The following is a 9,516-nucleotide window of genomic DNA, read 5'->3' as shown; positions in this document are numbered from 1 at the left end:
TCTGATTAGGTAGACAGCATTCTAGGTACAGTATAATAGAAAATAAACTTCTTCCCTGTCCTTGAGGAAGGGAGCTTCTGTTACAACATGGAAAAAAATCTATCAAAAGTCCTGCCAAGGGCTTCCCTGGTGGCGCAGTGGTTGAGAGTCCGCCTGCCGATGCAGGGGACACGGGTTCGTGCCCCGGTCCGGGAAGATCCCACATGCCGCGGAGCGGCTGGGCCCGTGAGCCATGGCCGCTGAGCCTGCGCTTCCGGAGCCTGTGCTCCGCAACGGGAGAGGCCACAGCAGCAAGAGGCCCACATACTGCAAAAAAAAAAAAAAAAAGTCCTGCCAAGTCTCTCCCAGTGACCTCCATCAACTCAACCAGTCATTCAAAAGCCAAAGCAGTTCAAAGACTTGCCAGGGTCAATTCAAGATTTTACTCCAAATCACAATGATTACTTGCAACTTCTTCAGTGAGAAAAGAACCAAAAATGACAATAAAATTAACATTTGCATAATGCTTTACAGTCTCAAAGCTTTTTCACATGCATTCTCATTTAATCATCAATCTACTCTGTAAGGGAGATACTTTTATAAGATGCAGGAACTGAGATATAACAAAGTATAGTGACTTCTCAAAGGTGACAGAAAGAGGAAGTAGCAAACTAGGAGCTGAACTCAGGCTTTCTAATTTGAAATCCTGTCCTTCCACTATACTAGGCCTATTGGAAAAGGCCTGGAAGAACTGACTTGCCAGGACTCTGAGACAACTAAAAAACAGTAGAAAGAAAAAAAATGAGCCAACACCATTCAGAGTGTTGAGGATACTGGGAGAGGGAAGGGTAAGCTGGGACAAAGTGAGAGAGTGGCATGGACATATATACACTACCAAACGTAAAATAGCTATAATTCTGATTGTAAGCTAAGAAAAACTATTCCAGCAGAGGCTACTTTTAATGAGGACAGTCAAAATGTCCAAAACAGTATCAAAAGGGCATGGCAAAAAAACTCAAGCAAACTCAAGACAAACAGGTTTAGTGACAGACAAAACCACACTGTAAATCATACTTTCTATCTAATGGTCAGAGAGACGATCATTTTTCATATACAATGTTCCAGGAGGACCCAACTGACAAACTGGGTATGGCACAAGTAAATCCAAGCAGCGAATCATAATGCACAAGTCAGATGAAACTGCATGAACCATAGTTCCAAGAGAATTATTCACAGCAGTGTATTGTAGTTCTGAGCAGCATCTTGGTCCTGGAGAGCAACTAGGAAAGGATACAGAGCAAGCTAGCTCCATGAAAATCATGACAGTCAGTACAGATACAGTTCTAAAGCTCAACAGGTGCCTACAGTATGCCCCTAGCATGTTAAATCTCAAATCTGATGGCCAGTATGACTTCATTCCAAACCAGTCTCTTCCCTACAACATAATACTGTTATTCTTTCTTGCCCTGTACATAACTGGCTCAGGGACTGAAACAAACCTAGGCCTGGGCTCATTAGGAGATAAAGCTATGTAAAATTTTGGAGGGCAACTGGCTGGGTGGTGGCGGGAGGTAAAAAGGCAAGAGCTGACTATATCATGCTAACCAAAAAGGAATTTCCAACTTGATTCTGGTGAGGAAAGACATCCAGTCACATCCAGGGTACTAAACTTTAAAGACTAAAGGGTAGAATTATACTTACATTGAACAAACCATAGCAGTAGGAGGAATATCTCAAAAAAGCCACAACTCAGTCCTCTCAACTAAATGCACATTGTATAAATGTTGCAATGAATCTGGTATTTTATTTCTTTCACACTCCTATAAAAATGCAAGGTCAATAACCAATCTCAATTTGCCAATTCATCCAATCCTACCCCTAAGCATCTGTATATATTTACAAAGTATCTGTATGTATTACTCTTTTATTCTCATTACATCATCTTACCCATTGTAGCTGAACCCTACTGCTCCTGACTGAGTCTTCTATTCAGCTAATATCTGCTTTGTTTTAGTTACCATGGTTACCAAAGGTTACTTCTATTTAACAACTTAATTAACTTGTTTACTGAGTGTTAACAATGCACTAGGCACTGAAGACAGACTTATCCAAGACACCTTCCCAGTAGATTCACATCTAAATCAGACCAAAAACATACATGGAAACGTTGGGAATGCAATAAGTAGACTATAACAACACAGTTGGAAGGCTGAAGTGGATTAGCTGAGTACATTATTGCAACTCTCACCAAAGAGGTCTCTGAAGGAAGAAAGAAACCCAAGTTGATTCAACTGTCTTTGTGATTTCTTATCTCTATACTATTGTAAACTACACATAATACACATAAAACTTGCTTGCAAAAGACATCAAATATTTAATGAAACCAAATGCATGACGGCTAATTTTCCACACAAGATATCTTCAGCCTTTCCATTCCTAACAGAATGCACTAGTTATTTAGAGGATTGCTAAGCAAAATGTCATAAACAATTAAGCATCTTATGAACTGCTTTTGATGGTGATAGAATAACACAGGAAAGTTTTATCTGAGCCCATGTGCATTTCCAAATCATCATCAGAAATATATAGCATCATTCCTGGTGACAGTGTTACTATCCTTGTGGGCAATATGAATGAAAGAGACAAGAGTTATTTCATTCATTAATTCAATAAACATTTAGTGATAATCAAGTATTTTGCTAAGCACCAAGAATAATGTAAACAAGACACAGTTCCCTCCCTTGAGGAGCTTACACACATTTCCACACAAGATGTATGGTATACACATGTATCAATCAATCAACTTTTTAGAGCTGTAAGTCACCTTAAAATTCTACTAACCCACTCTAATTTTATAATTAATTAAAATAAGCTACAGGGAAGTTCATTAACTTGCCCAAGATCAAAGCTATTAGTAGTACAGCATGAACAAAATCCACAACTGTACTTTCTGCTTTGGCTGGTGTCTATATTTCTCCTTGTAAAAGTTAATACAACAAACATTTATTGAATGCTTGGTATCAGGCAGATACTAGGGATCTTACTTACCAGGAATACAAAGATGAGTGAAACAGTCTATACCATCAAGCAGATCACACAATATTAACAGAAATTAAAATGAGAAAACTTACAATATAATAAGCGCTGTGAGCGTAAGACACTACAGAAATATAAAGGAAGAATTAAGTAACTACCCGTTTGAGAGTTGGGATATAGGGATGGCAGAATAGGCTTCACTGAGTGCTATTTGAGGTGGGTCTTGATGGATCACTTAAGAGTTTGCCAGGCAACATACCAAACATAAGGAAAAACATGGAGGTGTGGAAAGCACAATGGGTTCAAATAACCATAAGTAGTTATGTATGGCTGGAAAAAAGGGTAAAGGAAGATTACAGGAAATACCATTAGAAAGGTATGTAGGGGCCAGAGCTTGAAACACACTGTATGGTATACTAACAAAGTTCCATTTTGTTAGTTAACACTGTCTCTTTATTTCATAAACTATATTATTTCTACCTAATATGTGCATACCAGATGGCTCCAACAAGTATATCAACAAGATTTCTGCACAGGCCAAACAGACGCTGTGCTTATGACTCTGAGCTACATGGCACACTCTTGGGACACTTCCTAATAATTCCATCACTCCTAATCTGAGGATCCCACTGTGGCATTTAAAGGAATGGGAAAAAATTGTTGAGGGAGGCTTTCAAATGAATAAAGTCCTTTGAGATTCAATGAAAGTCAATTATCTTGAGTGAGTTTTCCTACTAAACTTTTCAGTCTAGACCTGCAGTCTAACATGGCAGTCACATGTGACTACCGAGCACCTGAAATGTAGTTAGTCCAAATTGAGATGGGCTATAATTGTAAAGTACACACCAGATTTCAAAGATTTAGTATAAAAAATGTAAAATATCTCAGTGATTTTCTATATTGATTACATGTTGAAATAATATTTTGGATATGTAGGGCTATAAACAGAGTATCAAAATTATTATTACTATTATTATTTAAAATAATTGTACCTGTTTCTCTCTGCTTTTTAAATGTGGCTACTAGAAATTTTTAAATTACACTGTAGCTCACATTATATTTCTATTGTACAGGGCTGGTCTAAAGTATATACTGTCATTGGCTTCTGAAGATTTAATGATACAAACTGTTAATACCTACTTCCTTAACAGTTGTCACAGATTTAACAGAAAAAAGAAAGTAAAAACTTGGATTTTTTTTTTTTTTTTTGCAGTACGCGGGCCTCTCACTGCTTTGGCCTCTCCCATTGTGGGGCACAGGCTCCGGACGCGCAGGCCCAAAGGCCATGGCTCACGGGCCCAGCCACTCCGCGGCATGTGGGATCCTCCTGGACCAGGGCACGAACCCATGTCCCCTGCATCGGCAGGCGGACTCTCAACCACTGCACCACCAGGGAAGCCCCAAAACTTGGTTATTTTAATAGACCATAAGGATATTTCTATTAGAGCAAATACAAAGATGTTAGAAATCTAGAAAAAGGAGAATTGTCTTCAAATTAACAACAGGAAAGGGAGTTCCAAAGCTTGATAAATAGTTGCCATTCTTTGAGAAGAAATAACGCTCATGTTGAGGTGGGAAACTGGCCTGAATTATCTTGGTACTACTATTCAACAACACTCAACTTTTTGCTATTCCCATGTTAAGTCACCTTCTATTTTGTATGGTCCTGGTGCTTGTCAAGATGAGGAACTTTTTCTTTATGAATCAAGCAAGACAGTTTTAGGAAACACCCCCAGCCCAGATGCTACTGTTTCTTAAATTAAGAATTTGGGCCTTTCAAAACCTGTCCTCCAAAAAGGAAATAATCTGTAAAACCTGGTTACAAAAGCACTTTACATCTCAGCAAATCCATTCCTAGATAGTCTCCCCAAGAGAAATGAAAACCTAAATCACTTAAAACTTATACATGAATATTCATAGCAACTTTAGTCATGATAGTCAAAAATGTCCACCAACTGATGAATAAACAAACTGCGATCTAGTCATTCAGTGGAATGCTACTAAACAATAAAAAAGAATTAACTATTTATATATGAAACAATATGGATGACTCTCAAAACGATTATGCTTAGTGAAAGACACCACAGGGGGGCTTCCCTGGTGGCAGAGTGGTTAAGAGTCCGCCTGCTGATGCAGGGGACACAGGTTCATGCCCCAGTCCGGGAAGATCCCACCTGCCGCAGAGCAGCTAGGCCCATGAGCCATGGCCACAGAGCCTGTGCTCCGCAACCAGAAAGGCCACAAGAGTGAGAGGCCCGTGTACTGCAAAAAAAAAGAAAAGGACACCATAGGAAAAAAGAGTATATACTGAATGATTTCATTTATAAACTAATCTGCAGTGACAGAAATCAGAACAGTGGTTGACTGGGGTAGAGGGTTGTGGGTAGATTGACAGCAAAGGGGTATGGTAGAATTCTCTGAGATGAAAATGTTCTATTTCTTGATTGTAACGGTGGTTATACAGGTTACATTTGCCCACACACACACACACACACACACACACACCAAAAAAGCATCAACCTATACACTTAAAGTGTGTGAATTTTGGACTTCCCTGGTGACACAGTGGTTAAGAATCCGCCTGCCAATGCAGGGGACACAAGTTCGATCCCTTGTCCAGGAAGATCCCACATGCCGTGGAGCAACTAAGCCTGTGTGCCACAACTACTGAGCCTCTGCTCTAGAGCCCGCAAGCCACAACTACGGAGCCCACGCACAACTACTGAAGCCTGCGTGCTCTAGGACCCATGTGCTGCAACTACGGAGCCTGCGTGCTGCAACTACTGAAGCCCATATGCCTAGATCCCATGCTCTACAACAAGAGAAGCCACCAAAATGAGAAGCCCGCACACTGCAATGAAGAGTAGCCCCCACTAGCCACAACTAGAGGAAGCCCGCATGCAGCAACGAAGACCTGATGCAGCCAAACAATAAATAACTGTTTTTTAAAGTGTGTGAATTTTATTGTATGTAAAGTATATCTCAATAAAGTTAATTTCTAAGAAAGAAAGAATAAGAAAAGAAAAGGAAAAGGAAAGAGGAAGTTGAGGAGAGGGAAAGAAGGAAAAAGTACTACAGAGCTGAAATCCCTGGAGGCTGTAGGTCAGGAGCAGGATAGCATAGTGTGGCATCAAACTTTGTTCACCATCAAGAAGGCAGCCTCAACTGTGAACAGGAGGTTCGTCCACTTTCACCACCCTCACCCATTTCCCTCATCCCTCCCCAAAACTGTAACTATGTGAGGTGACAAACGTCTTAACTAACATTATTTCCATAATCACTTTGCAGTACATACATATATAAAAATCACTATGCCATACACCTTAAACTTATACAATATTATATGTCAATTATATCTCAATAAAGCTGGGAGAAAACTTTGAATAGGTGTTGGTAACAGACGTTCACGTACAGAGAGCCCCAAGAACCCTTCAAAGAGATGAACGAAAATTCTAAATCTAGAGATAAAGCCAAGTATAGAACAAGACAGTTGCCAGGCTTTGTCAGGCAGGTTGAATAGGCATTCTCAGAATACTAGAGCAAATCAGGCAGGTGGAATAAGCATACTCAGAGGACTAGAGCTCATCAATGAATTTGGTAAAGTTGCAGGATATAAAAATAATACACAGAAATCTCTTGCATTCCTATACACTAACAATGAAAGATCAAAAAGAGAAGTTAAGGAAACAATCCCATTTACCATCGCATTAAAAAGAAAAAAAATAACTAGAAATAAACCTACCGAAGGAGGCAAAAGACCTGTACTCAGAAAACTGTAAGATACTGATGAAAGAAATCAAAGATGACACAAGCAGATGGAGAGCTATACCATATTCTTGGAAGGGAAGAATCAATATTATCAAAATGACTATACTACCCAAAGCAATCTACAGATTCCATGCAAACCCTATCAAATTACCAATGGCATTTTTCACATGACTAGAACAAAAAATTTTACAATTTGTATGGAAACACAAAAACCATGAATAGCGAAGCAATCTTGAGAAAGAATAATGGAGCTGGAGGAATCAGGCTCCCTGACTTCAGACTATACTACACAGCTACAATAATCAAAACAGTATGGGGCTTCCCTGGTGGTGCAGTGGTTGAGAGTCCGCCTGCCGATGCAGGGGACACGGGTTCGTGCCCCAGTCTGGGAAGACCCCACATGCCGCAGAGCGGCTAGGCCCGTGAGCCATGGCTGCTGAGCCTGCACGTCCAGAGCATGTGCTCCACAACAGGAGAGGCCACAAAACTGAGAGGCCCGCATACCACAAAAAAAAAAACGGTATGGTACTGGCAGAAAAAAAGACAAATAGATCAATAGAACAGGATAGAAAGCCCAGAGATAAACCCACGCAACTACAGTCAACTGATCTATGACAAAGGAGGCAAGAATACACAATGGGGAAAAGAGAGTATCTTCAATAAATGGTGCTGGAAAAACTGGACAGCCCCATGTAAAAAAATAAAATTAGAACATTCTTTAACACCACACACAAAAATAAACTCAAAATGGATTAAAGACCTAAATATAAGACCGGATACTATAAAACTCTTAGAGGAAAACAGGCAGAACACACTCTGACATAAATCTCAGCAAGATCGTTTTTGATCTACCTCCTAGAGTAATGAAAATAAAAACAAAAATAAACAAATGGGACCTAATGAAACTTAAAAGCTTTTGTCCAGCAAAGGAAACCATAAACAATACGAAAGGACAACCCACAGAATGGGAGAAAATATTTGCAAAGAAGCAACCAACAAGGAATTAATCTCCAAAATATACAAACAGTTCATGCAGCTCAGTATCAAAAAAACAAACAACCCAATCAAAAAATGGGCAGAAGACCTAAATAGACGTTTCTCCATAGAAGGCTACAGATGGCCAACAGACACATGAAAAGATGCGTAACATCACTAATTATTAGAGAAATGCAAATCAAAACTACAAGTTATCACCTCACACCAGTCACAATGGCCATCAAAAAATCTACAAACGATAAACGCTGGAGAGGGTGTGGAGAAAAGGGAACCCTCCTCCTACACTGTTGGTGGGAATGTAAATTGGTGCAGCCACTATGGAGAACACTACGGAGGTTCCTTTAAAAAAGCAAAAATAGAGCTACCATATGATCCTGCAATCCCACTCCTGGGCATATACCGGGAGAAAACCATAATTCGAAAAGATACATGTACCCCAATGTTCACTACAGCACTATTTATAATACCTGGGACATGGAAGCAACCTAAATGTCCATCAACAGAGGAATGGATAAAGAAGATGTGGTATATATATATACAATGAAATATTACTCATCCATAAAAAAGAACAAGATAATGCCATTTGCATCAAAATGGATGGACCTAGAGACTGTCATACTGAGTGAAGTAGATCTCAGACAGAGAGAGACAAATATCATGTGATATCACTTATATGTGGAATCTAAAAAAAATGGTACAAATGAACCTATCTATAAAACAGAAATAGAGTCACAGATGTAGAAAACAAACTTATGGTTACCAAGGGGGAAAGAGAGGGGAGGGATAAATTGGGAGATTGGGATTGACATACACACACTACTATATATAAAATAGATAACTAGGGGGCTTCCCTGGTGGCGCAGTGGTTGAGAGTCCACCTGCCGATGCAGGGGACGTGGGTTCATGCCCCAGTCCAGGAAGACTCCATGTGCTGCAGAGCGTATCTACTGTATAGCACAGGGAACTCTACTCAATACTCTGTACTGACCTATATGGCAACAGAATCGAAAAAAGACTGGACATATGTATAACCAATTCACTTTGCTGTACAGCAGAAACAAACACACATTGTAAATCAACTATACTCCAATGAAAATTAATTTTAAAATAAACAAATTTTTTTAAAAAGCATACTCAGAGCTTGCTGCTTAATGAACTGACGTCAACCTGAAGTTTTTATTTTTTTAATATTTATTTATTTATTTGGCTGCATCAGGTCTTAGTTGTGGCATGTGGGATCTTCAGTGTGGCATGCGGGATCTTTAGTTGAGGTATGCGGGACCTTTACTTGTGGCATGCGGGATTTTTAGTTGCATCATGAGAACTCTTAGTTGCAGCATGTGGTATCTAGTTCCCTGACCAGGGATCAAACCCAGGCCCCCCTGCATTGGGAGCGCAGAGTCTTAGCAACTGGACCACCAGGGAAGTCCCTGAAGTGAAGTTTTTAATGACATAACATTCTGTCCTTGGCCCTCTCCTATTTAACAAATTTATCTATGATTTGGATGAAGAAGTTGAAAGAGAAACAGATAACAAATAAGACAGAAGATATAATCAGGAACAAAAATTAAATCTCCAGTTATAGCAATGACATTAATGTAAGAAAAAATTAAAGCCCTGCACTTATGTCTCCAAAACTAACTGCACCAATATATGACAGGCAAGATGCAGCTTAATAGGAGCATGTATTAAAAAAAGACTGAGGAAAAAAAAAAAAAAAAAAAAAAAAAACTGATA

Source organism: Neophocaena asiaeorientalis, unplaced genomic scaffold (assembly GCF_003031525.2).
Source record: "Neophocaena asiaeorientalis asiaeorientalis breed wild unplaced genomic scaffold, Neophocaena_asiaeorientalis_V1.1 scaffold760, whole genome shotgun sequence".
NCBI lineage: Eukaryota > Metazoa > Chordata > Mammalia > Artiodactyla > Phocoenidae > Neophocaena > Neophocaena asiaeorientalis.
Note: the sequence above shows the minus strand (reverse complement) of the source record.